This window comes from Zingiber officinale, chromosome 8A (genome assembly GCF_018446385.1).
Source record: "Zingiber officinale cultivar Zhangliang chromosome 8A, Zo_v1.1, whole genome shotgun sequence".
NCBI lineage: Eukaryota > Viridiplantae > Streptophyta > Magnoliopsida > Zingiberales > Zingiberaceae > Zingiber > Zingiber officinale.
The window spans coordinates 120,013,153-120,039,016 of record NC_056000.1 but is presented as its reverse complement, the minus strand read 5'-3'; the positions used below and the strand labels follow the sequence as shown (position 1 = coordinate 120,039,016).

General features: G+C 37.2%; 2 pseudogenes; one reads left to right on the top strand and one right to left on the bottom strand.

Moving 5' to 3' along the window:
• Positions 1 to 946: 946 nt before the first annotated feature.
• LOC122010060 lies at positions 947 to 3,686 on the bottom strand (annotated as a pseudogene).
• A 16,012-nt stretch (positions 3,687 to 19,698) lies between these two features.
• On the top strand, positions 19,699 to 25,606 carry LOC122011173 (annotated as a pseudogene).
• The last annotated feature ends 258 nt before the right edge of the window (positions 25,607 to 25,864 follow it).

Below are 25,864 nucleotides of genomic sequence, written 5' to 3'. Positions count from 1 at the left end.
GGTTGATAGCCGACTGCCCCCACACCATGTTGGCCTGTTGCCGTATGTTGTGGTCGTCGGGCGAGAGCTGTTGCTAGTCGATGAGTGGGATGTGTTCACCTTTTGCCTCATCGGCCAGTTCAACATCTATGATCTAATCATTGACAACTAACAACGAGGGAAGTTGATGCTGCCCTCCTTCTAGTTTTCCTACCTCTGCACTGCCTAGCCATAGAGCGTGTTCATGTCCGGAGGGAGGGGTGTAACGAATAAGTATATATTGTCGGCGCTGGCGTACAGCACGACGACCGATGTGTGGGTGAAGTACAAGATAGCGGCCCGATCTGCATCATTGCCGCCGACAAGGAGAGAAAGATGTACTTGTGGTGCGAGAGAGATAAGGGTGAGAAAGTAGTGAGCTGATGGTCAGATCTCAGAACAGTTAGCGGATGACTTCTCTAAATACTTTCCATCTTTCTTTGTCTTTTAATTTTAAGGATACAAGAGGTGTTTCTGACAATATATCTAGTTTTTTTATTATTTTAAAAATATTGTTCTAATAATTATTTTTCATTTTTTTTTACATTTTGATTCTTTAAATTGAGAATTTCTATATACATGCACAAAATTGTCAATGAGTAAATAAATAAGTAATTTTAATTAAAATTTAACATGACAGCAAGTCTTATAATTTAATACTAGAAAATATAATAAGTAATTAATTATGATAGTAATTTAGGTTTATTAGGCTTGGCACATAATGGTTAGTAGCCCATATAATTGTTGTATCATGCTCATGACTCAGTATGGGCATTTGGTTTAGTGAATCAAGCTTAAGATTTTTTTAAAAAAGAAAAATGTTTTTTTTAAATATTAATTATTTTTTGAAACCATGATTAAATTGAGCCAGAGATAATATTTAAAAATCATAGATTAAATTTTATGTAACGTTTGATATCACAATAAATAACAACAAATCAATTTATTCTATTTTGAAATGCTTAAATAGCAGGTAGATGCAACCCTTGAAGAAAATTCTTGATCATCTCCAGAGCTCGAGTTGGCTGATAACTTGGAACCTCATGTCCTGCTCCTCGAATAGTGGCAAATGTCAAATTGTGATCATACATCACAGTATATCCCCCAACCTACATATTTATAATAAAAATCATCAAAATTAATGTCGTTTGTTCTACTAGTTGTCATCATCATTAGAGCAACGAAGGGTATCATAGAGGAAAACTTGTCATCAATGTAAACATTTTAATTCCTTGTGGATTTGAGGATAATTAACTATTATCTTATGAAAAGATTTAAAATGACACAATTGTTTACCTCACTGTTAAGCATCCAAGCTCTCCATGGAGCCTTCACTTTAAGCTTTAGCTTCTTGAGGGAGTATCTTGTGGAAGTAACAGGAACTACTCCATCAATGTCACCACTGCACAAACCCAGCCAATGCTTAGTTAGAGACAAAATTTGATTGAAAACCCCTTCACTCGCAATCTAATGAACGATATCTTTGTCGTATGACATATGTTATGCAGAAATCTTAAAGCTATCATACTTGCAAAATTGATATATCTATATATGCTATTTTTACTTACATAATGTGTATAAGGACCAAAAAATTTATACACCTATCTAAATGAAAGTATTGAAATGGAAAGCTGATTCACACCCTATGATATGATGAAGACATCTAATGATTTTTTACCTGTATTTTAAAACCCTAATCCCATTAGATAATAATTCGTGAATAATTGGTAACATTGTGGAAGGCTGATCTGACCAACTAGTTATCACTTGGCTGCATCGAGACAAATATAAATAAATGAGTTGAATTTCCATTATTTTGTTTAAAAGAAAAATAAAAATATCAAATGGCGTATTATATTTATGAGATATGCATATACCTACAACCAGACCAGGTGTAATTGAGCTTTGTGATATTGGCATGTAGAGCTTTCTGTACCTCAAGATTGTTAAGGTATGCCTCCACATAATTAGAAGTACAAGGATCAAAATTCTCAATCTGCATTTGAATTTAAGTATGACATTTCAATCTGTTAGTTAATTCTATTCACAATTGATATGATTGAGTGAAAATTCTTAATCTGCATTAGAATTTAAGTATGACATTTCAATCTGGGCAAATTCCAACTTTAGTTAGAGCTTGCTCCTTGTAGTGATCCAACAAGAATGCGATGAACTCTGATTCTTGAGTTAACAGGTCAAATCGATTCGATCTAAATTGGCTATGAAAATACTAGGAAAATGGAGATAATTAAATGTAATGATGCTCGGAAGAGACAAACCGAGGGCGATTTCGGAGTCGGCGTCACACCCGGCGAGAAGCATAGTGGCGCGTATATGTTGTAGACGTCCAACTCCTCAACGGCAAGGTTGGCCTCGTCAAGCGCGCTGTCGCACTTTGGAGCTATCCGTCGGGCGTCCGGCGAGAAATTGCAGAACTTGTAGATCGCGCGAATGGTCTCGTCGGCGATCAACGCGTGTGTCCAGAAGTAGTCGAATGTCCCCTTGCTATCCGTCTCCTTGTTGATCACCGCGTTCCCAATCTAGGTCATCCAAAATCAATTTGAAATTGATCAAGATCCATCTTTCCCAATTTAATTTGCAATAAAAAGGAGAGAGGGTCAATCGGACTGATTGATTTCGGAATTCATTGCTTACCGCGATTCCTTTGAGGTTGATGAGCCAATCTTTGTGGTGGAGTATGGCGTGGGCAAGCTGGGGGACATAGTGGCCGGCGTAGCTCTCGCCGGTGATGAAGAAGTCCCTCCCCTTATACTCTGGGAACCGCTCAAACCAGTTGACGAGGAAAACCAGCGCGTCGGTCGCCGTCCTACGGTCTCCGCTCTTGGTATAGTCCGATGTGGTGTTGGAGTAGGAGAAGCCGACGCCGGCAGGGCTCTCCAAGAACAAGACGTTCGCCACTGCATTGCACGATGCATGTTAGTGGTTCGGGGTAATGCCAAAGCAGAAACCTTTTTTCACTCTACTCCATAAGCTCAAGGAAATAACATACATATATATATATATATATATATATATATATATATATATATATATATATATATATATATATATGATGACGACGGCGATGACAGATGATCCTAACCTTCGTTCCAAGCATAGGGATTCCTGTACAAAGTTTTGCCATCGCTCATGACCCGAAACGGCCCGAGCTCCTCCATGGCGCCGTACCCCAGTGACGAACACCCCGGCCCTGCACCCACCCACGCCACAACAATCACCACTCTATCAATCGAAAAGCAACGTAATTTTCTATTATTTGCATACCTCCATTGAGCCAGAGCACAATAGGCTTTGACCTGCTATTCTCGGTAGCCTCGACAAAGTAGTAAAATAGAGCCTGTCCGTTAGCTCTGTCAACTGTGACATACCCCGCGTATTGATCGAAATTTACCCCTTCTGGCTGGCCAGGCAGCTGAACAACCTTGTCCCCCTCCTTCAGCCCGCTATTGTCGTAGACCTTTGACTTCAGGCTAGATACCGAAAGAAGACTGCTCGCCCATGAAGAAGAAGTAGAAGAAGAAGAAGAAGATCTCCCTACTCCGTTGTTAAAGTAGAACTTGTTCTTGTGCATCTCTCTGCCTCACCTTGCTAGAAGCCACGCAGTGTAGGAAACAGAGGAGGAAGAGACAATTGAAACTAGGCTTCATTGTATGATTGGGAATGAGGAATGGAATGTAATAGAATCTTATTTATGGGATGAATCATTGGATAATTATGTGATGAATCTTATTTATGGGATGAATTCTTGTTGGAGCCGGCGGAGATTGATGTGTTTGCTTTGTTTGGCAATGGTCTCTGTAAAAGGAAAACGAATGATTAATTTTGAATAAACATTTTCAAAATTAAAAGAATTTTAAAAAAGATTCTACTGTTTTTTCAATATTTATACAATGAAATAATGTATAGTAAATAGTAATTCAAAGATCTCCGAGTGGAAACATGCATAATTAATAATGAGTTTCCATGTATATTCATATTTTATTTAAATCTAATTTATTTTTTCCTTAATTTTTATCAACTTTTACTACTCACTGGATTATTCCATCATTTACCATAATAATTAAATCTAATTAATTTTAGCTCTTCCTATGAGTCACATATATAATGATCTAATTAGTTTTAGCTTGATTATTAACTAATTAAATTAAGTGAGGTTAAATTAATAATGAAGTTAAATTATTTGATTTTAAATTTGATTTAGAATTAACTAAAATGTTAAGTATGGATTAACTGATTAAGGATTAATTAAGATTAGATGTATTAGTTCAAGATTAATTAAGTGTAAGTCAGAATTATTTATGTTAGAGTAAATTAGTAATTAAGTTTAAGATTTACAATTATTACTCAAATTTTGGTATATTAATTGTAATTATGAACTGTTTAATTGAATTTGTGGTTAATTTATCAAGTTTGATTTGAATTAATATTCTTAATTAAATTAAGATTTATTCATTAATTAAGTATGAATTAAATTCTTTAGTTAACTTTAAATTAAATTGGAATTTGAATTAATTGATTTAAATTAATTATGGATTAGGTTAAATTAAACTTATATTAATCATATTAATTAAGGTTATTGATAATTAAGTTTTTAGGTTTTAAAGAAAATAAAAAACTTTAAATTAATTGAATTAATTGTTTAAGTTTTAATTAAATTGATTAAGATTACTTAAGTTTTAATAGTGTTAAATTTATTTAAGTTCTAGTTAAGTTAATTTAAGGTTTAATTTTGGAGTCATTTAGGTGTGTTTAAGTTAGGTTTAAGTTAAAAATTAAAATTATGAATTTAGTTTTAATTGGATTTAGTTAGATAAAAATTCAAATTAAGTCACATTTTGAATTAGTTAATTTAGTTAGTTAGTTTAAGATTAATTAAGTTGATTATGTTTTTAGGTTATAAAGAAAATTAAATACTTTTAATTAATTGAATTAATTGTTTAAGTTTTAATTAAATTTATTAAGATTAAGTTTAAATTTAAATCTTACATCCATCTCATCCGTTTCTAACTTTTCAAATAAACAACTTTATATGTTCTGTGAGATGATTATTCATTTTATTTTTGTACATTTAATTTGAATTTTAATTACTGCTTACATTTAAGTCAGATTTAAACTTAACAATTAGTCAGTTACGTGCACATTTCCAAATAAGCTTCCAGGTTGTGACGATGCACAAGGGCTTTCTTGTGTATTGAAGCAACAACCGCTTCTAAATAAAGTCTTTTAAAGAAATTATACACTAAACTTTTTCCTGAGAAACTTTGATATAACTAGTCTAGGATGTGATGAGGTAGCTTCGGTTAGTTTCACTTAGTTAAGTAGACCAAGTAGGGTACTTCTTATCCCACTTGCCTCTCTAAACCAAGCTTTGTTAACGTATTATCATCTCGCCCCACCCTGATACTAAGTTGGGAAAGTATCAATAAAATCTAAGTATTTATCTAACCGTTTTAAATTTAGCAGAAAAATAAGCATGCAAAGAAAGTTGTAAATTAAACAAACATGCAAATTTATATAAACGAAACAATGTTTCTATTAGCTCTTCCAAGATCATAACCTCGATAAGATCTATCTAGGTAATGTATTTGACCCTTGGGGATCTAATATTGGTTTTGTTCAACCTGATTAATGAAGTTTGATTTATGGCTCATGCTTGAACTTGGTTTCTAGTATTCCGATTCACAATTGATAATTGATAGGTACGATTTAAGTCAAGTTTTAACTTTGTATCCTATCTTGGATCGATTGAATACAACGTTTTATTTTTCAAGTATCATATCAAGATTTTTGAAACTCAAAGTGAATCGTTCTAATGATTCTTTAAGTTATTTGATTTGACCTTTCAGAGTGGAATATTCTTCCTCAAATTGTTGGACTTGATATTAAGTTCCACTTTGAACTTGCTCAATCAAAGAACTTGGGTTAGTCTCCATTTTAAGGGATTTTACCTCCTTTTGGAGTGAGTTGACCCTGATATTGGACTTGACTAACTTGCGCATCAAACAGTCAATCATATCATACAATTTTTTGACTAGGGGAGAATATACCTTTTTGTTTGGTTCGTCTGAAATGGATAAGGATCTGTGGCTTGTCTCAGACTCAACTTTCGATTCAGATCCAGACTCAGGCTCGAACTTGGTCTTGACCACTTGTTCTCGCACTGGTAGTGCTAGAAAGCTTGCTTGAGCTTGTTCTACCACATCCGACTCTTCCAACGACTCGGACCATGTTGCATTTAAGACCTTCCTTCTTCTTTTCTTTTTTTAGTTTCCTTTATGTTCATACGCTCTAGATTGTAAAGTTCCTTCTGATTGCACCATTAGCAAGTTACTTCTGACTCAGGCTTCGTGGTTCCACTTAGACCCTATTGCTTGCTCTTTGATTGGACCATCTTCTTCTTCTTAAGCATTCTCCGAACTAGACTAACTAGTTCGGCGGTGATCTTGTCGTCATCTTCTGAATCCAATTCTTCTTTGGATTCAAGTTTGGATTAGAACTTGTGCTTCAGCTCTTTCGTATTGATTTTACCTACAACTAACGCAATGCCTTTCTTGATCAGACATTTCGACTTATACCCAATCATCCCGAGTCCAAACCTCAATTAGGTGCTTCCTTAAGATGTCAAAGTATAAGTATTCATGACCAAGATGACTTGTGTACCTCAAGTAGAAGGAAACTTACACTTGAGATACAGTAATAGCTTCACAGACATATCCATATATATAGATAACCATATAAAGTCTTACAGCAAGTCACACCACTGAACTAGTTATCATAACTAGCATCCACATTTAACTCTCGACTATTGGTGTAATTTGTACTAATGGTCTAACTCAGGTTTTGATGAATGAAAAATGAGTTAAGTTAGGTGTTGTCATGATCTAATGCATTTACTAAGTGTACAGATTTTGGGATGTTTGATTCCCAATTGGTAGTCAGGATGTTTGATTCTCGATTGGATGAAAGTCTTGTCGGGATGTTTGATTCTTGATTGATAGCCGGGATGTTCGATTCCTGATGAGTGAAGTCCGGATGTACGATTCTGGTAGGTCGGGATGTATGATTCCCGACTAGAGAAGACTGGATGTGTGATTCCAGTAGTTCAGGATGTTTGATTCCCGAAGTCCAGATGTGCGATTCTAGGAGGTAACTCTACACCTAGTAAGTAGAGATAAGTCACTGAAGGAGAGTGACTAAGTGAGGACGCGTCTCCATTCGAAGGGATAGTAGGCGTCAGTTCAATTTAGGTTCATTTCGGAAATCTAAATTGAGACCCTAACTAGATCCTGGTCTTGGTAAGAAGGATCTAACTCATAAATATATATAAACAATTCATGCATATATTCTAACTCTATATTGTTGAGACAAACGTAGATCTTCGAATTTTACATGCAAGGCAACTGACATAGCATGATTTTGAGCTTGGAGTCAAAAGATATGGCCTTCGGAAGATTAGTGTGTTGAACCAACTTGATGGAGGTGCCTCAGATCTGCCAGATTCGAACAGTAAATGATAAGGCCGAATTCTCCTCATCTGATCAGAATTTTTAGGATCTGATATGCTCTGGAGACTCCTTCAAAGGGCTTTAAAAGGAGGGGTTGAGTAAGCTTCAGAGATACCTTCGATACGAGATTCTACATGTCCAAACGACTTTCCGACTACTCCGGTCTCCTACTGTTGCCCTGCTACGACTCTGCTATGCCCGACTGTCATTGAGAAGCCTATTAAACATTGAGCTCAAGCCGACCAACTTTTTTTTATATCGATCCCCTCTTTCGGTGGTTCTGGAAAAGGTATTTTAGTGAATTACCCATCGATAGGTCCGCGGGACCTAGGTCTTGGAGTAGGAGCCGTCAAAGGCTTCGAATCAAGTAAACTTATGTTCTTGTTCTTTTGCCATTTTTCAACTTCACTTTATATCTTAGTTTTCCGCCGCTCACTTTGATTTCAAAATAAAAAAGAACAAATTTTCAAAACCATGTGATTCAGCGCCCCCCCCCCCCTTCTCACGTGTGACTTGATCCAACAAGTGGTATCAGAGGATGTTCTACTTTGAATTGGTGAAACCACCCATCAAGCTTGGGGAACCAGTGTTATTTTCATATTTCAGTTTTTCGCATTTTGTTTGAATTGGTAAACTTTTATCTCTTCAGATAATTACTTTTTCATTTAATTTTAACTTGATATTATTGCAACACCACTCGAGTTCTTTAATATTTTTTTCTCTTCTCAAACTCTGCTAATGTAAGACCAAATCTTGGTACCTCCTTTTTAGTTTTCTATTCTCAGTGCTCAATGGCCCAACTTGAGGAATATAGCACTGCTTGCCCCACTCTCTTCAACAAAAATGACTTTCAACATTGGAAGAATAGAGATGGCAAAACTATATGATGAAATAGACTCATCTTGATAGAGATGGCAAAACTATTCTCTATATTACTAATGGGATTGATTATAACAAGTCACATACTCATATTTTGGAGATATTGAAATAAATAAATTCCACGGTTGAACTACTAGAATGGTCTAGAAATCAAAGTTTCAAGTTTAAGTAAAGTAATTTTTTTTAACTAATACTTCATAGTTCTTATTAAAGTTAACTCATTGCAATTTCATCCAGTAAAATGGAAGAATTATAAATTTCTAAAATAATAGATAGAAATACCGCAAATAGGGTCATAGCGATCCCCATTAGTGGTGTAGTCCCCCAGCCCGAAGCTACTTTACCATATTCCGAATTTAGTGGTTTCAATAGATTCCCTATGGTAGTTCATCTTGGCCCAGATCTAGAACTATCCTCAATGGTTTGTGTATCCATAAATCCTATTTATTTAATCATTGGTTGAGATCTGTTGACTTTGTATACCATTTCATTATAGTTGTAAATAAATGATCTTATTATAGATCCCTTGTATTGTGATCTTGAAATTGTCTAAAAATGGAAATAGCAACCCTAATCGACATCTTTATATTTGGCTTACTTGTAAGCTTTACTAGGTATGCCTTATATACCGCTTTTGGGCAACCCTCTCAACAACTAAGAGATCCATTCAAAGAACACGGGGACTAGTTAAAGTAATGAGTCTCCCCTAGATAGGCAATCCACTAAAAACCTCTTCCGGTACCCTCAGAAGAGAGAATCGAGTACAAGAAAAGTTAGGCCAAGTGCAACATCCTGCACTTGTCCTTTTATAGTAATTAAGTACAAAAAGAAATTTTACCAACACTTCAATAATAGAAACGACAATGCTTTGTGTTGATGTCTATCTGTCGGGCATGATCGGAACTACTCGGAGTAGTCGTCGGGCTCAGTAGCTTCGCAGTAGAGTCGCAGTAGGAACCGGAGCAGTCGGAGGCTCAAATGTACGCTCAGTAGCTTGTATGTAGTTGATGATAAAGTGCCTACTCGACACTGCCTTATAAAGGGCTTGGAGGGTGCCTCCCATAAGCATGGAAGGCGCCTCAAATAAGGCAAATACTATCCCAAGAAAATCGACACTTATTTGCTACCAATTTCAAAAAATCATCCTGCGGAGGGCGCCTTCCATAGCCATGGAAGGTGCTTTATATGAATAGTACTGAGGCACCTTCCATAGCCATGGAAGGCACCTTCGGGTACTGTTCACCTGAAGGCAGACTTGCTTTCTTGCTTGCCCTGCATAAAATGTGTTAGTCCAAATACCCTGCAAGACAAGTGTTACCAAAAATATAAATAGTAGTAATTAGTTCCTGTCCTCCCAGGACCAGGAACTACTCAAGGTCTCGGTCTAGGGATCCCAAATGAACCTAAACTGGACCGACGTCTACTGTCCCTCAACTGGGATGCATCCTTACAGAGTCACTCTCCTCCAGTGACTTACCTTTACTTATCGTTTGCAAGACATCCGGTCAGTCCGTCGACCAGTCTAGACTTCATGTCATTTATCCGGTCAGCCCGTCAACCTAGCTAGACTTCGTGTCTGCCATCCGGTCGGCCCGTCGACCTAGCTGGACTTCGTGCCAACTATCCGGTCGGCCCGTAGACCTAGCTGGACTTCATGCCAGCTATCCGATTGGCCCGTTGACCTAGCTGGACTTCGTGCTAGCTATCTGGTTGGCCCGTCGACCTAGCTGGACTTCGTACCAGCTATATGATCGACCCGTTGACGTAGTTGGATTTCTCCTACACACTCAATCAGATTGTTAGATCACAATGAACCTAACTTAACTTACTTTGTCATTCATCAAAATCTGAGTTAAACCGTTAGTGCTAACTACACCAACATAAATTCGATCAGTCATTACCAATTGATTAAATCTTAAGGCTAATTCAAAATATACGTATGTGTGTATAAACTCGGTCGAATAGTATCAACTGATCGGGTCTTGAGATTATTGACTAATCGAGTCCAAAGGTTAGTTAAGGATATATGTACATATATATCTAAACTTAACTTGCCATTAAAGGTTGGTCGAGTATTAAGTTCGATTGAAATTAAATACAGAAGTGGGCTTGCTCAGTTGGTAAAGGTTTAACAAAAAAAAATTATCAAGAAATAATGTAGAGATTAAAATAAAGATAATCTGCTTATAAGAAGATTAATAAATGATAACCCCAAATGCAATAAAACAAATCTGAGTGAATGTTAAAACATACCAATTCTAATTAAAAATAATAACTTAACCCTTCAATAATAAAACCAAATCAACTAAAATCAACATAACTTCACCCAAGTATGAAAATTTTTGGGTACTAAAGGGATCAGGATAGAGACAAATTGTAGAAATAGTCAAACATCATAAGAAAAACTCAACAATTAAATTTGTTTTACATCACAAAAATATATTGAAAATCGGATCAAAAGCTAAATCAACTTGGGAAACAGATCAAGGGGTATGGTCTCAAGCAATTTTCGATGATCAAGGAAATTGGTTGGAGGATCATAAATTATATGTCCTTTTTCTTTTAGTTGCCTCATCCCCCCCCCCCCCCCCCCCCCCGGGCCCCATAAGTGAAAGCCCTAGTAATTGAAGCAGCAATAGGAGCATTGAATTCAGGAGATTCTAGAAGTATTTTTTTTCTCTTTTCAAATCGTTCATCTTCACCTACTTGATAATCTGTCAGAGTATCTTGAGAAGATTTTAATTCAGATTCTTTGAAGGAAATCTCTGCCATAGCTGCGGATAGTGATGAACATAGAAAATTTAGCTCAGAGTCTTTAGATTGTAAATTAGAGTCTTTAGCAGCCAATTCTAGAGCATGAGCATCCTTCAATGCTTGCAGATGAGATGACAATTGAGCATTCTCAACAGTATACTTATCTAGTTTGGATGTCAATTCAGTGCGAAGGATAGCCTCTAATTTAACTTGAGACTCAAAATTCTCTACAGAGGCTTTCCATTGACTCAAATTTATAGATTCTGCCTCAAGAAGATTGTGGGTCTCTTGTAGCTGATTAGATAATTCTGCTAATTCTCTAGATGCATGAGAAGAAGATGCTCCAGGAGTTTGCTACCTCAGTGTGTCATTTTCTTAAGCCAAATCATATAATTGGCGTGCCACACTCATATTTATTACCCACCATTGTATAAAGGAAAGTTATTATTAAAATGCATTAATGAAAAAATAAAGGGGGGAAGGACATGTTACCTTAATTTCCTTTTAAGAAAATCTATCAGCCAAATCAGCAAAGGTGAGCTTTTCAAGTTCTTTACAGGCCTCTGCCCAAACTGTAGTCAAAGAACCCCCGCCCCCCCTATAGTATTGGGAGGATGGAAGAAGATGTGGAGGAGGTTGATAAAGAACTATGAAGCGAAGGAGGAGAGAAGAGAAGAATAGGAGAACCCTGAGTTCCTTGGTTAAGTAAAGGAATTAGTTCTGGGAAGGTCATCATGAACTCAGGATCCAAACTAGTACTTTAAAGGGGAGGATCTTTCGGTGGTTGAATAGGTGGGGAAGCGAGCATTAGGTATAAGGAAGATAGGATAGGTTCTGGAGAATTGGGTTGAATATCTCCTACAATATATCCTCAGGAACAGAGAGAGCCCATTTCTTGGAGAGGGGTGCTAAGGTTAAACTTCCCCTAGGGCGTTTTCTAGTAGGAGTAGTTTTTGGCGCCTGTTCTAGTAGCTCCAAAGGAGCATCCTCCGGTAAAGGAGGTAAACTCGTGGATGTTTCCCCAGAGGTGGTGTGAGAACTAGAAGCGAGCGTAGGTTGGGTTAAAGGTTCAGGCAAAGAAGCATCATAAGCTTGAGTTGATGGGGCGTTAAGATTTGTGTTAAGCTCATGTTTCTTGGCTAGTAATGCCTCCTCTTCCAGGCGGATTTCCTTGTCAACCAAAGCTCTAAATATAGCATCCACTACAACAAATAAAAAGAGTATTTTAGTTAGTAAAACAGTGATGGCTGAACTGTAAAGACTTACCAAAGGAATATTGCAATCTTTTTTGAACAGGGTTCAGGCCAGAAAGGTAGAGAAGATCATTACGTAACTATTTATGGATGTAAAAGCAGTGGCCAAGTAATCTATTGTAATAATCAGAGAAGGTCGGCTATTGATGAAGTTCTTTTACATCAGGAAGAGGGGGGGAAAGAAGATTGCCATGTTGTAGACCATGTAACAGGTCTAGGAAATTTTATGAAAAAGAAACATGATTTCCAACCCTTGTTGGAGGAAGACATTTCTGTGAAGAACACCATCTTAGGATGAGACTGAAAAAGAAATACTCCTGGTTCTGATTTTTTGGAATAGGAAAACATGAATATGTTTTGAGGAATGGGAGGAATACTGAAAAGGTGGAATAGCATGTATAACTCACATAGATACCTAAAAGCATTTGGGGCAAATTGTTATAAAGGGATACCGAAATATTGGCTTATTTCTGACAAGAACGAAGGAACAAGGAAATGTAAGTCTGCTACTAATTGGTCTTTGAAGAAGGTAATATAGTTATCAGGAGGAAGATGGGGATAAGCATCAGGTTGCGGGACCTGAATGCGATATTCTTTAGGTATTTCATATTGAGTGTGAATAGAAATTTGATCATCGGTGCTAAATGAGGAATAAGTCAGAGCATACCAAGGAACTAGTGACTCCTTAGCCATGGCGAAAAACAGAGACACTTAAGGTATAGGTAACTTACTAGGTCCTTAAGGATGGAAGGTAACAGAAGAAGGTCAGGGAACATGAAGAAGTGCAGAATGTTAAAGAAGGTCGAAAAAGAGAAGCACCAGAAAATGAGTTAAGGAAGACGAAGAGTAAAGAAATAAAAAAAAAAAGAGTTAGGGTTTAAGAGGGTATAAGGATCTCCGTCAAAATGAAACGGCTCGCGATGGGAAATGCGTTGATTTGCTAAAGGGCATGTGATAGGACGTCAATAAAGAAGAATGTTAAAGGTTATTTCAAGAAATAGAAAAAAAGACCATGTGGCGATCACCCATAAAGAGATATTTATGATAGACAGAACAGACCAAATCATATGCCTAGACGCTATATATTCGAGCGCCTCTGACATTCTCTTTCCATTGAAGGACCAATTACCAAAGAGATAATTTTGAAAAACCGCTTGATTCTCAAAGTATAAAAAGAGAAAAAATAAAAAATAATGACTTGGGCAAATAGAGCAAACAAACAAAATTGAAACTCATGTCTAGTCAATCGGTCATACCTCCTTCGACTAGACTTGAAGGGGAGGCTAGTGATACAGGTTATGATAGGATGGTCTATCAAATGAAGGAGTCAGGATCAAGAAAGATAAGAGAGGTATATAACCAAAGTGTCTTCGCGCGCTCGGTCAGGCAAAGTCCGACCGAGCATAAAGGCACTTAGCCTTATAAATAGCTCTCAGCATATTACCGGTCGACCGAAGGTCGAGCGAGAGCCAATGTGGGTATATGCGCTTGGCTTGGCAAAGTCCGACCGAGCATAAGGGCGCTTAGCCTCGTAGATAATCCTCAGCATGCTACTGTCCAACCGAAGGCCGAGCGAGAACCAGTATTCTCATATACACTTGCCCGAGCAATGCCCAATCGAGCGTAAAGGCACTCAGCCTTATGTATGACTTTTAATACATTATGAGTCGATCAAAGGCTGAGCGAGTACTCATGTACTCTGTAACGACCCAATTTTCCCTATTTTGAGTTCTAAATGTCCTTAAAAATATTTGGAAATGCTTTTAAAATATTCTAGAGATTTTTAGGAATTTTTAGAATATTTTTATGCAATTTTTGGAGTTCGTTTGATATTTTTACCGAGAGGAGAAAGTTAAAAAAAAAAATTGTAGAAGCTAGGTTTCGAACCCAGCTCCTCTGACCCAAGCAAAACCGGCCCAACCAGCTGAGCTACACGGTTTTGTTAACCTTATATGGTGAGAATTAAGTTTATAGCATAGTTAATGATTAGGGAATAAATTGGGAAAAAGTGCGCGGCTGGGGGATTGAAGCCGAGACCCCTTGCTTCGGTTAAAAGCCGATTGACCAGCTGTGCCGGCGAGTTTTTGTTAATTAGGGAAAGAACGAATTATACTTAAGGTATAGTTTCGTTTAAACCCTAGTATAAGAAAAGGAATTTAGGTTTCTTTTCGGAAAATCAAAAACTTCTCTCAAAAATCCCTTCTCTTCTCGGCTGCGTGACGGCGACAAACCCACGGGTGAAACCGCGGCGTCTCCTAGGGTTCCTTCCGGAGCCGGCGAAGCTGTCTTCCGGCCAACCTCATCCGTGCTAGTCATCCCGACAGAGAGGAGCACGCGTGAGCACAAGAGGAAGCCAAGAACTTCATCTTTCCGAAGCCCTAGAGTTCGTCCCGATTGGTTGTAAGTCCAAGAATGCTCGGTGAGTTGCTTCTCACCTGCAGTAGGAGTAGTTCCCTTCGATTAGTTTTTGAAAGATTTTGGTTTTGTGCTGCCGTGAGTTTCCCGAATTGGGATTTGGTGTTTCCTTGTTTCTTGATTTTTTTTGAAGCATGCTGTGAAGTTATTGCTTGTTTGTGAATAAGATTGTACTCGGTTGGGATTTACTGATGTTAGATGAAGATTCATTGAGGATGTTTGGTATTAGGTTAAGTATATGGTTTAGATCTCTTTAGTTTCAAACAGAGCAAGGATTCTGTGATTTGAATTAGCTACCATGAATAACAAGGGAAGAAAGTAGTAATTCAGTTTTTCTTGACTAAAATTCCTGTTTGTCACCTTGTTTGGCATGCTCGGTTTATACAGTGCCCTGCAAGTTCGGATTTTGTGCTAAGCAATGAACATAGAATGGATTAGATAATTTTTTTTATCATGTAGTTTGGTTCATTGTCAACGCTTGGTTTCAGTTCGGGTTGTTGCTAACAGTGAGCATGAGGTGGCTGGATTTTGAGCTTGTGTGCCATTTTTGAGGGTTACTGTGTTTATACAATTGATCAGGCTTAAGAATAGTTTCAATTGGATTTCCCTCTTCCTTGATAACGTTACTGTTGTCGGTTTTTGAGCAGGTTTTGATTGAAGCATGAGTAGATTTATCTTTAGTTTCATTTGCTATTTTAATAAGCAATGAACATAAGATAGTTTGATTAAATTTTGAGCATGTAGTTAGTTTTCTTTATTGCTGTTAGATTTAAGTTTGAACAGCCCTTATAGTTAGCATTTCAGATTCAGATTTCCTGATTTAGATTTCCTTGTTATGCTGCCATGAACCTCAATTTTAGGTTTTTCCTATGCTGTTTAGATTATCTCCTTGCTGTTTAGTTTTCGTTCGCTGATAGTAAAGCATGAGCAATTATCCATTTGCTAATAATTAAGCAAGATCGGTTTAACATGAGCAGTGTTGATTTCTATTTTTAGTCGTTTGCTATTAGACTAACATGAGCAGTTTTATTTTAGAGTATACTTAAGGAAATCAAATTTAGTTTTTCTTGATTCTGTTGATACATGCTTAAAGAAATCTGTTGCTCTATAAAAACTCTAGGATCTACCTGTAGGTGGGAAGAATAAGAGTTTTAATAAATCCTTTAGAGATTTATAAGAAGTTATAAGAAAGAGAGACCAAGGTCTTAATAGGATCCCTAATTTTAAGAATTGGGATCAGTAGCATATTAAGTGCTCAAAGGAATGCCAAGACATTTTATTATAAGAGAATTGAAGAATAATAAGTATAAGGAAGTTATAGTTAAAAAGAAAGTATTTTACTTTTAAAGGGCATGTACCGGACACAAGGTCCAAGGGATGGGCTCCAAGATGCCCCTAGGCACAAGGCCTAGAAGTTCCTTAGTAGTTTCAGGATTAGCTACCTCGACTCTTATTAAGGATGCGCGCAAAAAGTTGGTACAATGCCGGGCCCAAAGAAGTTTATTATTATTTTGAAGTATTAAAGTATAAGTTTTGAAACAAATGAAACAAGCTTCAAATATGTTTAGAATTAGAAAGTTTAGTTCTTGATGTTTGAAGCATTCAGTAATAGTTTTATTTGTTTCTTGCTATTAGATTATTCAGCATGTTTAGTTTTATTTGCTTTCAGCATGCTGTTATAGTTTTATTCTTATGAGCATGTTTAGTTTTACATCTTTAGTAGCTTTACATGTTTAGTAGTTTTACATGTTTAGTTTTACATGTTTAGTAGCTTTACATGTTTAGTAGTTTTACATGTTTAGTAGCTTTACATGTTTAGTAGCTTTCCATGTTTAGTATGCTTCCCTTATTGGTTTATGAGCATGTTTAGCTATACATGTTTAGTATTTCAGTTAGCATGATTCCTTTGCTATTTATGAGCATGAGTAATTTTATATGTTAGTATTCAGTTTTAGCATGTTTTTATTTATATACATGCATATCGAGTTTTTGTGAGTAGATAGCGCTCACTAAGCTTTATGCTTATAGACTGCACTTCCTCCTACTGCAGATAAAGGAAAAGAAAAGATTTAGTAAGGAAGGCGACAAGGTGGTGGTGATGAAGGTGTGTGATGGCTGGACTATGGGAAGATCAAGTGTTTGCTAAGGAATTATTAAGACATTTCTGTTTAGAGTTCTTTAGTTTTCTTTTAATGCTATTATGAGTCAATATTGTATTTAAGTTTATTCCGCGTTTGTAGTTGGGTTCTATTGATGGAGTGATATTGATGGTTGCTATTGATAGGGTAGTTTCTTTCTTTTATTTGAGATATTATACTGCGTGGTTGTGAAGATATATGTTCCAGCCGCCTGTGGCTGAGTATATTATGCTTGTATTATGGAAAATGGTCACCGATACAGGGGAGACTCTGCCGAAATTTTTCGGTAAGGTTTTCCTAGAGATTTTTAATAAACCGGTTAAGTAGAGTTAGTAGATAAGTAACGGTCACTCTTAGAGAGTAGTAGTAGTAGTAAGAAGGGTGGTCGTTACATGCTCATATACGCTTGGCCAAACAAAGCCCGACCGAGCGTAAAGATATTTAGCCTTATGAAAACTTTTAGTATATTATCGGTCGAGTGAAGGTCGAGGGGACACTAATATGTGCCTGCACGCGCTCGGTCAGGCAAAGCCCAACCGAGCGTAAAGGCATTTAGCCTTATAGAAGCTCTTAGTATATTATTGGCCGAGTGAAGGTCGAACGAGCACTAAGGTGTGCATGCACTTGCTCGGTCAGGCAAAGTCCGACCAAGCGTAAAAACATTTAGCCTTATAGAAGCTCTTAGTATATTACCGGCTGAGTGAAGGTCGAGTGAGCACTAAGGAGTTCCTGCACGCTCTTGGTTAGGCAAAGCTCGACCAAGCGTAAAGGCATTTAGCCTTGTAGAAGCTCTTAGTATATTACCGGTCGAGTGAAGGCAGAGTGGGTACCAATGAGTGCATGTACGCGCTTTGTCAGGCAAAGCCCGACCGAGCGTAAAGACATTTAGCCTTATGGAAGCTCTTAGTATATTACCGGCCGAGTAAAGGTCGAGTGGGTACCCATGAGTGCCTGCATGCGCTTGGTTAGGCAAAGCCCGACCTAGCGTAAAGGCATTTAGCCTTATGGAAACTCTTAGTATATTACCGGTTGAGTGAAGATCGAGTGGGCACCAATGAGTGCCTGCACGCGCTCGGTCAGGCAAAGCCCAACCGAGCGTAGAGGCATTTAGCCTGATGGAAACTCTTAGTATATTATTGGCCGAGAGAAGGTCGAGCGGACACCAATGTGTGCCTGCACGCGCTCGTTCAGGCAAAGCCCGACCGAGGATAAAGGTACTCAACTTTATAGCAAACTTATGGTATATTACTAGCCGGTAGCTTATGGTCAATATGTGTTCGACTAGATAAAATCTGACCGAACGTAAGGGCACTTAGCCTCCTAAAGTTCATAAACATTCTCAGACTGAAACATGATTAGCAGGAGGTATTTTCAATATATATACTGTAGGACTATGATCGTACGATAGAGGGGGGGGTGAATATCGATTCGAAAAGTCGAGTAAAACTACGCAGCGGAAAAGTAAATGAACACAGTTGTTTTTACTTCGTTCGGAGCCTGTGACGACTCCTACTCGAAGGCCCGTGGTCCTTGACCACTTTTGTTGGGCAATCACTAGCAATTCGAATATAATTACAAAATGAATACAGGAAATGCTAGTGAAACAAAGTAATATCGACAAAGAAATTAATTAAAAACCGAAGGAGCACTTTATCGGAGCTTTGTTGGCGTCGTAGGAACGTAGAGCAGCAGGACCAGCAGTAGAAGAGTTCTCAGATTAATTGTTGAAGAAGCTCCATCCCTGGGGCTTCTTTTATATGCTGCTCCAGGCGCCTGGATCCCTTCCGGGTGCCCTGGTGCGACGTGGCAGGTCTAATCAGCGAACTCCACGTGGCGATGACTCGGCCTGGATAAAATTCACCTCCGGGCTCCCGGATCCCTTCCGAGCGCCCGGACCTCCTGTTTCCAGAAACTTCCTTTCCTGCAAAACAGAGTTAGTCCGAGGCACATATGTATTCTGCAACACAGATTGTTAGCACAATTTATGAAATAGAATTAACAGTAAAAATATGACTTAGATTCCGTCTTTCCGAGACCGGAATCTAGTCACGATCTCGACTTAGATATCCGAAATGGATCTAAGCCGGATCGACGCCTAATGTTCCCTTCCTGGGAACGCGTCCTCGCAGTCACTCCACTCCAGTGACTTACCTCACTTACCTGTCAGACGTCCGGTCAGCCCGTCGACCCGTCTGGACTTCTCGCCAGCTATCTAGTCAGCCCGTCGACCTAGCTGGACTTCTCGCCAAGCGTCCGGTCAGCCCGTCGACCCGCTTGGACTTCTCGCCAGCTATCCGGTCAGCCCGTCGACCTAGCTGGACTTCGTGCCAGACATCCAGTCAGCCCGTCGACCTGTCTGGACTTCCCCTGAACACTCGATCAAAGTGTCAGACAACAACAAAACTAACTTAACCTATTTGTCATTCATCAAAACCTAGGTAAGACCGTTAGTGCTACCCGCACCAACATATACGACCGGTTTGAACGATCGGTCGAAACATGCTTAATATAAGTATATGAGTATGACAGCCCAGCAAACTTGGCGGGAAATAGCTTCTAGAAGCTTATTCAATTATAATGACGTGTTCATATGCATATCTCATCTTAAATATGAGTCACAAATGACAAAAGAGGTACATATAGGGTACAAAAAAAATTCTTAAAAAGATTATTACACGAAGCTCAGGAGATGACTTCATCTCCTAACAAATCCTAATGAACTGGGGACTACTTCACGACTACAGAGGTCACATGAGGTAATATAAAAAGGGGATCCTCTCCATTGGCAAAGTATGCAAGTTCTAGCATCTAAACTCTGTTTCAAAGTACTTCAGTTACTATTCTTCTTCTTTTTCTTCTTCTTCTTCTTTTTCTTCTTCTTTTTCCACCCTTGAGAGAGAAACTGACTTGAGCGTCAGAAAGCCTAGCTAGGGATCCCCACTCTGATCTTAGGTTAAAAACGCTTTGTTAGTTTGTCTCGCTATGCGCAGAATCGTGGAGAGATTCTTTTAGGTCTCCAGGAGGTTATCTTCATCAATGATCGTCGTTCACCGGAGCCAGCGCACCACTTCATAGATTTTAGACATGATCAAAGTTGACAGTAAGTATAAACAAATTTATAAATGAACTTGTAAATTAAGTTTTTTTATGTACATTTATGTGTGGGTTTGTAGTTTTTTTTCTGAAGTTAATTTATAGACATACAACAAAAATTAAATAGAGAGCATCATTTAGTAAATATGAAATATTAGAGGCGTGATTTCATAAAATTCCGGTTTCGATAGAGAAACATGGGCCGCCTTTATCGAGCCAATAGACTAAACTCTCCTCTTTTGTGGAATCCGCCTGGCGCGGGACAATTGGGGTCGGACGGTTCGTTCTTCGAATTCCTCGTTCTTCTTCCATGCAGTCGATTTCGACGTGGTGAATGAGAAAGTTTCGTATTTCTCACCAAACTCGCAGAGAAAGCCGAGCGCTATGATGGTGATCTTCATTTTTTTTTAATCTATCTATCTGCCTCTGCTTTTCCGTATTTCTTTTGACCTAAATCTCGTACTTTTATCTTTTCATTTCAGTTCTCCTTTCAATGTCGGAGTAACTATGTGTGAATTTACTCCCTTTCTATTATTTTTTTAAGGGATTAAGCTATTTGAATGGGAAAGGTGCCTCCTTTTTTGTTTTTATTTATTATTATTATTATTTTACAATTTTTAATAGAGCACTTTTGTCGATCCCTAGTGGCTTTTTTATCATGTTGCTCTTTAATCCGATTGATGTTCCTGATTGGTAATTTTATGGCTAAGATTATGGGTTTGAATTTTGTTATTTGTTGGACATTGTGATTGTAATTTGTAATGTTGATATAGAAATGGTTGAAAACATGAAAAAAGTTGCCAAGCTTGATGTAGAGTTAACAACAGAGGAGAGAAACCTCCTCTCAGTGGGCTACAAGAAGGTTGCTGGATCTCATCGAACCGCATGGCACATCATGCCTTTCATTGAGCAAAAAACAGGAGTCCAGTAGCAACGAGCAGAGTGTTAAGTTAATCCAAAGCTATCGGCAGAAGGTAGAAGAAGAACTGGTCCAGATTTGTGATGAAATTTTGGCCTTCATTGACCAACATCTTATCCCATTTTCGAGTAGTACCGAACCAACAATTTTCTATCACACAATGTAAGCATATTATTCTCAAACATTATGCTAATTATCAACCAGCCAAACTTACTATTATTTTCAATTTCTTGTTTCAAAATTTTGAAGTTGAATAAAATTCTTAGGCAGCACAAATTTGAAAAGTTAGAGTTGGGAACTGAAACAAACTAGTTGTCATAAATGTTGGCGAGGATTAAAATTTCTTACTGTGTGCGAAAAGGAAATATATATAGCATACTACTTTTTTTTTTTATGTTTAAATTGTTTAACCATCATGATAATGACTTAGAAAAAGGCCTATTGAACGGCTTAGTTTGTTTATCTGTTTTTTCCTATGCAAGATTGCTTGTTTGTCCCAGTTATGCACTTTTGTAACAAGTATTTTTTACCACTTTGTCTATTAATTTAATCGTCTAAAGTTTTTGGCCAGATGGCTGGTTGATAATTGTTACTACTTATCAGTTATCAGAGTTGTTAATTTGAATTGATGATTATGCCACCAAATCAAGGTTTGTTGAGCATACTTATTCTTGTTTCTCTGATTGCTTATGTATATCTAAAGTTGCTTTGCTTTTGGTGACTAAGGAATTGCATTGACACTTTCTTGATTCATGGTGGCAAAAGGCGAATACGTTCGCCCCAGCGCCCCCGCTAATCCGTCCCAGGGTCAACACGGAGGAGGTAAATCACGGACGACTACTACACTTTCTTGATTCATGTACTTCTACAAGATTGTAAGTGACATTTCAATTATTTTAAAAGTACACAGTCCATGAATTGTGCCTAGTTAACAAAGAATTATTTTCTTTTATTTTGTTTTTCCAATTTAATCAGTCTATGTTGGTGTCGGTTCACTGATGAAGCTCCAACAATGGGGGAAGGCGGTTCATTACAATCAATAAGAACCGAAACTAAAGTCTGATGATTAGACATGAAGTTATGAATTAATATATTCTGTGGACTAGGAAGTAAAGGTATTATATTTTGTTAACTATGACGTCAAAACTATAAGATGTGCAATTATTAAACATAGGCTGTCATGTGCAAGATTGCTAAGTTATGATGAACGAGATCGATCGTGTTTCCCACAAAAATAATCAGAATGTGATGAACACATATCAGTATTTATAACTCGTTTTACAACTTACAATAGTACTTTGAACCCTGAATTTTTGTAGGAAAGGTACCCTTGTAAAAAAGGTTCTCTTAGTCTAACATGATGAAAGGGTTGGTAAGTTTGCAAGCCAACCATGCAGTTTGATTGGATTTTCATTCAGAAGTAACTTGGGCTGGAACTTCGCTTCACCTCCTTTTTATCATTTCTTTCTTTCCCTTTCTCTTCCATCTGAGAAAATGCAGCATTGTTTCTCAGAAGAATTCAGAAGTCATGTTCTCAAGAAAGTGCAACATTTTTTTGTGTGTAAGAATTAGATATATTTAATAAGGTTTTGTATTTTTTCTTAGGAAGGGTGATTATTCTTGCTACCTTGCAGAGTTCAAGACTGGAGAAGAAAAACAAAAAGCAACTGATCAATCAATGAAAGCTTACGAGGCATGTCAAGATCCTATAACCCTTATCCTTAGCATCTTGGATAAGGATCTCGTATTCTTTAAAACATTATAGACAACTTATTCTTTTACGTCTTGCATTCTTAATGGCTACTTGTAATATTTTCCATCTCCATAGATTGCCTATGAGAAAGCCAAAATCAATTTGCTTCCAACTCATCCTATTAGACTCGGCCTGGCTCTAAATTTTTCAGTATTGTACTACGAAATCCTAAATTCTCCTGATAGGTATATATGCCTTCTTTCCAAATTATGCTTCTGTTATTATTTGGTTGATTCTGCTCTTATCTTTAGTGCTTGTTGATTTCTTTAGGGCATGCTATCTGGCAAAGTAAGCTTTTGATCTTGCAGTTGCAAAGCAAGACAACTCGAGTGAGGAACCGCATGAAGATAGTGCTTTGATCATACAGTTGCTAAGGGACAATCTCCGGCTATGGACTTCAAAGTTGCCTCCTGAGGAAGAGGAAACAAAACTATATTGTAATTGTTCAGGTTATTATAACACAACCAACGAAATACAAGAATCTTAGCTAAACAAAAGATTTGTCTAATTATTGATTGGTACTAGGAAATTACAAGATCAACTAGAACCTTTAACTGTCTTATGATGTTATTCTGCGAATAGAAACAGAAATGGGGAAGTTTTATACAACTCTGTGATACCAATTTGCTAGATTAAGCGAGATATGCTTACAATGCTGGTATTGCTAGTGTGGCTTTACATGCCATTATTTTTTCAAAAATGGAAATAGGTGGAGCCGAGTGGTTCATCCTAGAATCTATTACTTTTCATTGTAGTTGCTTACGGCTTAGCTTGATCCATTTACGAATAATTTATCCATTTTTACGGAATAAATAGAGGAAAGTTTTTCATCATGAAAATCTTTCTATAATTTTTATTTCCATCTCAAATAAACAAGACCTTAAATATCAAATCAAGGCTATTGTGTTATAATTTTCAAGACTATTTAGAACTTGATATTAATATGAAATGCCACCATGACTAGAATTAAGTCATTAATAAATTTCTATTAGGTTCTAAAGCTAAAATCAACTGAGTGTTGGATGAGAAGTAATGAGCTTAGCTTGCCGATGCAGTGCACCAAATGGTTTATGGTTTAAGTATTCCGATCGAGATGGTTCGTGAGATCACCAAACTAGGATCTAAGGATGCTACACTGATCGACGATGATGAATAAACATGTTTGATTTTGAACTCAAATATTGATCCAATATATTTTAGGCACCTTCAAGTTGCTCCAAAACAGCCTTCTAATTTCCATAGTGAAACATAGGCAACAAAATTTTAGGAACCGATACGAAACATATTTATCTTCTAACACCAACTAGAAGTCTGATGAAAAGTTTAAATTGTCATAGTAGATCATGACACATATATCTACACTTTTTTATTATCAATAAACTCTCAAACCAATATTAATGACAACAACAAGAAGAGAAGATCATACTTATAGTCATAACTAAAGTTTAATTTTCATTAAGTGACACTCTACACAAAACAAACAATGACATTTAGTTATTTCTCTTTCTCCGTCTAGAAATTTCAATAGAAGTGACAAAGATAAATCAATACACAATTTATGAAGAATAATAAGTGGAATCCATCATTTTATGTGACATACTGTTATCCTTCCCAACTCATCTTGCTAGATGAATATGTTGTTATGCAAGTAATAATTTATAGCTATTATAAAATGAGTTTAAGGGTACTAATGGATTATTTTGATTTTTCTCTTCTTGTTCGATTAACACATCTTGTTCTTTCTATTCTAAACTGAACTAAAGCAATTCTCTTAGAAAGGAAAAATGATTTTCTTTTTTTTTTAAAGTTATCTTTGTTAAAATTGCACTTGTTAATTACAATTTTTTATATAAAGGTTGATAATTATGATATATATTATCTAGGGTTTGTTAGGTTAGGGATATATTATAGTTGTAAGTAGGGAGAAATGAGAAGTGATAAGAGCATCTGCCTAAACATAGAATTTATATTAAATTTTATATTTGACGTAAAAAAAAACTTTGGTATCAACTACCCTATCCATTCCCTAAATTTAGATTTCATAAATATTACTTCTTTAAATTTAGTAAATGAAACTCATTTCTTAAACATTAGAATATCATTTAATTTGGGAGAAAAAAATAAAGGGAATGAATTGGGTAATAAAAAATAGATATTATATAGGGAGAGAAAAATAATTTAAAAAGTGGAAGAGAGATAATAAAATAATTAAATAAATATAATGAAAATTTTAGGAGAGCTGATGTTGATGTAGTGTGTAGTGAAAAGTGATTGTCTAAATTTAATAAAATGAATTATTTATTTAAAATTTTAAAGATATTATAGAAAAATTGGTAAGGAGACTCTAAAAGTAGAGAAATTATCAATTTATTAACTTTTTTGATTGATGATTTAATAGAATATAAGAATTGAAATAATACTATACAATAATCAAGAATTGAATTTATCTATTTAATAATAATTCCTAATGTCATCACATCACCGTTAATTTATATGGTTAGATGTTGATGAAATATTTAATAATGTTTTGCATTTTAATATATTTTTTGATCCTGTCCGAACGCTGAATCAACGGACGCTGGGCACGTGGCGCTCTCCGAACTGCTGACGTGGATCTCCGACCGGTTGTACGGACCTCCGGCGAACCTGCAAGGAAGTCGGGCCGGGAGGGGGTTCCCGGCGATGACCCTCCAACGCTCAAGTCAGACAAGTGGACAACAAAGAGGAGGATTGAGGGAAGAGCACCGGAGATCGCCGAAAACATAAATGCAAGATCGCCGGAAAGCTGGAACGCGAGAAGAAGTGGTGAGCACGCGACAGCAGTACTGAGGCGAAGGGAAGAAGAGAAGCTTTTATAGGGTGGAGCCCGAGCGGCCTCCACCGTCAGATTCAGGTCACGAGAATCGGAGCACGCATCGCGCCGTTCATTTTGAACCGTCTCGATCCCATCAGAACACCACGCCGCCGCCGTATAATGACGGCAGCACCGCCACGTGGCATTCAACCACTGGAACGCATTTAATGAGCGCGTGCTCGACCTTAATGATGGAGATTGGCGGAAACTTCGAAGAGATGCTGAGTAATGTTGGCGTTGACTGGCGTTTTGGGCTGCCCCT